Source organism: Oreochromis niloticus, linkage group LG3 (assembly GCF_001858045.2).
Source record: "Oreochromis niloticus isolate F11D_XX linkage group LG3, O_niloticus_UMD_NMBU, whole genome shotgun sequence".
Taxonomy (NCBI): Eukaryota; Metazoa; Chordata; class Actinopteri; order Cichliformes; family Cichlidae; genus Oreochromis; species Oreochromis niloticus.
In genome coordinates this window covers 69,320,515-69,326,239 of record NC_031967.2, presented here as the reverse complement: position 1 = coordinate 69,326,239, position 5,725 = coordinate 69,320,515, and the positions used below count along the sequence as shown (strand labels likewise).

The 5,725-nt window shown below is 40.3% G+C and overlaps 1 long non-coding RNA gene across 1 annotated transcript; it reads right to left on the bottom strand.

Annotated features, from left to right (window-relative positions):
• Nucleotides 1-3,911: 3,911 nt before the first annotated feature.
• LOC102080716 (uncharacterized) lies at nucleotides 3,912-5,360 on the bottom strand. Its single transcript, XR_002061274.1, has 5 exons — nucleotides 5,248-5,360; nucleotides 5,052-5,129; nucleotides 4,858-4,896; nucleotides 4,440-4,530; nucleotides 3,912-4,226 (listed from the first exon to the last, which is right to left on the bottom strand). It is a non-coding gene; the product is annotated as an uncharacterized LOC102080716 (long non-coding RNA).
• Between the last annotated feature and the right edge of the window lie 365 nt (nucleotides 5,361-5,725).

Here is a 5,725-nt window from a genome sequence, read left to right as displayed (position 1 = left end):
TTGTTGTTTTTTTAAAGGTTCCTTCATGTAATGATCTGCTAGAGGGTGTAGGGGGCCACTGCCCCGTCCTCCAGGGCATGAAGCAGGTATGGAGGAGATCAAAACTCTAGACATCCAGAGGCCCCCAGAACACAAGAGACCAAGGAAGACCAACAGAGGGGCAGCTGCACCACTATCCCAGAAAGAGCTGAGGAGAGTCCCAGATGAGGGGTCACTCAGCAGCCGCGGAGCAGAAGCCAGGGGGTTGCAGTGACGTGCCCGTGAGCTCCGCCGGCAGCCAGCTGTGCCTGAGTGACCGAGCCCCGGGCCGAGAGGCTGAGGGCACCCCACCTCCGAAGTGGCCCGAGCGAGCCCCAGGCTCCATGCCCCGATAAGCAGCCGCCAAGGAGTGAGCCGGTGTGTACCTGGGCGCCCACCCCCGGACACAGAGAACCACCAACGCACCGACGTCTGAGGGCGTCCACCACCGGCAGGGGAAGTGGTGGGGGGAGATAGGCCTCCAAACCTTGGAGGGCCTGAGATGTCCCCAGAGAGGTGGCGTCTGATACCCAACCTGACATATAGACACAGACATACAGGCACACACAGATACAAACATCCATTCCCACCCTCATGCTCTCATAGGCAATTATTCCACACTCAACCAACGTGGAGACAGACATAAAGAGACACTGTACACACAATCACTCTCCCCAAGCGCACTCTAAGAACCGGGTCTGGGTACCCTTGCCCCTGGAGGGGGGTTAATGATTTAAAGCAGGGGTAGGCAACTCCAGGCATGGAGTTGACAGACTGACAGACTAAGCTATATAAAAAATACAATATGTTAGTGATTTTACACATTTAAAGTCGAAAAGAGTGTGTGCATAAAGGGTGTAACTATTGCAGTTTTTACAGTGTGTTAGAAGGAGTAGTTGTACAGGGAGATGGCCACAGCCATGAATGATTTCCTGTGTCGGTCAGTGGTGCTTTGTGGTAATCTCAGTCACTCACTGAACGTGCTCCTGTGACTGGCCAGTACGTCATGGAGTGGGTGGGAGGTATTATCCATGATTGTCCTTATCTTGGACAACATCTGCCTCTCAGACACCACCCTAACGGAGTCCAGCTCCATCCCCACAACATTACTGGCCTTGTGGATCAGTTTATTTAGTCTGTTGGCATCTGTGACCCTCAACCTGCTGCCCCAGCATGCAACAGCATAGAGGATAGCACTGACCACAACAGAGATACAACAAGATAACATTAATTAGTAGGGATAGTGAAAACTTCTGTTTATGTTTGTTAGCTACTTGGCTATGATAGTAAACAGTAGACACTGATGTAGCTTACTGAATCTTTTGGATTGTGTTCAGCACAATATTAATTAGTCATTGTCAGTTGTTGGTATGTCCTATTCTCATTGTCTTACAAATTATAATGGCTGCTTGTTAGCCGTACTACTACTATGCATACTCTTTGTCTCCATATATATATGTGTGTGTGAATGTTTATCTGGTTAAATTCTGTATGGTTCCGACAACAGTTTTTACTATAAAATATGTACAGTCCTTAATATCTTTTATGTGTGTGTGTGTGTGACACGGCAGAGGGCGCCCAGGGCACCAAACAGCTTGGGACCACCCTTGAATATAGGGTACATGTGCCTTGGTCGTTCCATAACTTGGCCCACGCCCATGAAAGTACAGGCCTTCTGCCTTCTTCTCAGGTCATGTGAGGCAGAGCTTTTAGCTGTCAGGCCCAACTTGGATTTAGGAGACAGACACCCTCTCTTCTTTTAAGATGTGTGTTTTCTGATATGTTTTGAAATTCACAAATCTTGTGAAATAATGTGTGACCTTCAGTTTTGAACAATGTTTCAAAAGCTGCAAAAGCTGTTACTTCTCCAAACTATAACCGAGGCTGTTGGCTAACTGATGATAATCATGATAATGAGTTTATCTCCAAGTCAAACTCAGTCATGGTCTTCTGTATGTGTTTTATGGTTAAGAAACCATAAGACAAAATTAAGATCCACCAAGCATCTGACATTCATCACCATTGTTTTCAACATGTTTGTCTTTTGACCACATGAAACACTCAGTGTTTCGAAGAAATCCACAAACCCTCATTAATAATGTCTTATTCAGCCGAGATAACAAATGAAGCTTTTAATGTCAAATGTGGTTATAAAATGTAGTTTAAGAACATGAGTTGAATCAGACTCATGTGGTAGGCTTACTGCTGTGTAAGCAGCTTGTTGGTTACATGCTTTTAAGGGTGAAGCATGAAGTTAGGTTTAATACTGATCAGGCATTCACAAATATTTATGTTAACATGTTAAGCATTCAATCGCTCCTCTCTTCCATCTGTACATGTTTGTGCATGTGTTTGTTTTTGTGCAGAAACAGGGCTTCCCACCCTCGGTCTCCATGGTCATATGAGCGATCACACACCTGTCCTTGATCTCCCTGTTTGGAAGCAACTGCTTAAGGTGGTGACTGAAAAACTATAAATAAGTTAGTGAAAGCCTCGCTTCGCTGCCTGTGTGACTGGTTTGTCTGCCTCTTTGAGAAGTGTCTTAAAAGAGTGATTGTGTGGAATTTGGACCTTCACTAATGTTTACTTTGTGGATTGTTGTAAATAAACACACTGAACATGTAGATTGAGTCCTGCAAATGATGGGATGTTCATAAGCCACACTTTGACCTCCCTCGTATCTCATCCACATTGTGGCCGGACTAACTGTGGCCCACTTTTCAGTTATTTATTTGTAAAAAATGTTTGGAATCATGTATGATTTTTGTTCCACTTCTCACGTGTACACCACTTTGTATTGGTCTTTCACGTGGAATTCCAATAAAATTGATTCATGTTTGTGGCTGTAATGTGACAAAATGTGGAAAAGTTCAAGGGGGCCGAATACGTTTGCAAGCCACTGTAATTTCCTTTCGCTGCTCAGCTCTCACACAGTGGCTCAGCTATGCTCCAATCCCTCCATTTTGTGGCCAATCACAGGCGAGGATATAGGATAATATCATTGTGTGAAAAATAGAGAGGGTGAGCGACGCGACAGTCAAGTGGAGCGTGCGTCTGTCCTCTCAGTAAGTGAGTGAGACAGTAGACAGCGGTGAGGAGGGCTGTGCGAGTGCATCGCAAAAACACATAAATATGCCTGACACCCGTAAACGAAGCAGCATCTGGCTGCAGTTTAAAGACTTTTTTTGTCTCGGTCTGTCTTGGTCTCAGTCTTGGTTTAGGTGGTCTTGACTACAAGTCTAAATCGCCCTCATTTTATATAGCTGTACTTTGTCCCCCAGCTAGTTGCATTACAGTGGTAACTAGTGTTGTTTTTTTATGAGAGTAGACAAATATGCTTGAATTTAAAGTTTTCACAATTTATTATCAAATGGTTAGAATTTCAGATTATTTTACACAACTCCATGGAGCTCTTTCTCTCTGGCTCAGAGACAAAGGCTGCTGTGCCTCAGCAGTAAATGCTTTTTATTATGTGTGATAAACAGGAAACTAAGTTGATTGGTCAAAAGTTGGGAGGAAAACCACTGTTCTCCTTATTGTTGTCAAATATGACAACAATGTATTTGTATCAATGAAGACAAAAATAAAATGTGTCCTTTTGAAAAGGTATTTTATGAGTCCTTTTTCTTTTATCATCTGCTTTGTTTACTCGCATATCAAACAGTAGCTGAGATCAATTCTGGAAATTATCATTAGACCAACTTAATATTAATACTTTATTCAGGATATTGTTTAGGATCTTAGTAAATGCTTTGAGCTCAGTCAGATATTAGCAGGTCAGACTTGTTATTTTCTATTTAGGTATTTTAAAACGAAGATAGATGAAAAACAAATTTGGTGTTTGGGTTTAGACCAATAAAAAAGGTGACATGTGACAAAGACTCAGAGACCAATTTCATTTAATGCTTAAGAGTTTAATGATGAAGATAATAAGAACAGAAATGAATAGTTTTTGTTATTAAAAGAGACAGTCCGGTCGACTCCAGTTTGTGTCACTTGTTGCTTCATTCTTTATGCAGCAATACAGCAAAAGAAAATAAGTAAAGATGTAAAAGGGGAAACTGATAGTTCAGGGAGTTGGATGAAAGTATTTGCTTCTCTGTCTGATGGACCATTTTCATGAAAGACCAGGAATCATCTTCTTTTTCAGACCCAGACAAAATCGGTATCAGTGGTGAGCGTGTATATATTATTCGTTCACGTCTTTCCTGTTTACACACACAAAGAAAACAATATTAACTGAAACCACAAGACATGTCTACTGAGGGAAATATTCAGTATGTTGCATCAACAAAATAACCTGTATACCTTGACAGCACTATACAAATGTGTATTTTGTGTTAATTTGATAAAGAATGGATATTGTTATTAAATATTAAGAGAAAGAAAGAAAGTGGTAAATCAAAAATCATAGTTTTTACCCCCATCGCTTTCTCCATACCCATCGCCATTTAACGCAACGATAAGTTTTGCGCCAATACCACAGGATCCTCTTGTCAACAGCTTGCTCTTCTGAAGACAAGCAAATTACACTATAGTAAAAATTTATGAATTTTCTGTATCTGTGAAAACATTTTGTAATATTTTTTGTATTTGCATGGTGTTCTTTCTTTTTTTTATTCTATGGACACACAATGAATTTTCAAATGTATACATTTAATTGAATATTTTACGATATTAAACATATAATTTTAGATTTAATTTTCCATTATAATGCATAATATTGAAATAACACAACATTTGTACAACAAACTTCGTAGCACATTGATGTGTTGCTGTTCCGTTCAGCGAAACAGAGCTGTGATTATTTTAGTGTGAGTTTTTAAACTGTTGACCAACCTTGTGGATTATTCTCTGCCCCACTGCTGCCCGATTTTTCTGGAATAAAAATTTAAATTTAAAAGTTAAAATTATATTAGAAAATCAGATCTTGACTTTGATTGTTAAATTTCCATTTATTATATTGTACTGTTATTTTTATGAATACATACAGACATACACATACATTATGTACAATAAACTTTAATACTCACGAGCAGTAATGATCAGAGGGACCATTACACAAAGAAACACAAACACGGTCAGCAGCCTCATGGTGATCTTTAATATCTCTGTGAAAAACAGAAGACATCAAGACATCATTAAAAAATAGGATAGAACAGATTTTGTTGCAGACCTTCTGGAGAATATGTAGAATATTTGTAGAGTAGATTTCATTTCAGCACCGACCGATAGCTTCAGCCGTCCAGTGAGAAGGTGCTAAACAGCACTAAGATCAGTGCTTATATACTGTTTGTTTGACGCTTCAAAAATAGGAATTAACATTCAAAAAACTGACATGTGTATCATGTGATTCATGCTGGACAGACTTTCACTGCACCTATTTATTTCTTCATCAAAATAATTTCCTCATACTGACTACTTCTCCTTTTGGCTGCCCACCTAATTTTAAACCGACTAGTTGACACATTGTCTCCACAGAGTATAACTACATGATATTTCATGTGTTTAATTAGGATTTTATATGTCTTGTACCAAAAAAAACAATAAGCATCATATTAAAGGCATGATGCTTTGGTGTTCCCATTGAGAGGCTACAGAAAGTAGCCAGGGAAAGGGACGTAGGGGCTTCTCTGTGTAGGCTGCTGCTCCCATGACCTGGCTCTGGATAAGCAGAAGAAAATGGATGGGTGGATGTCAGGTTATG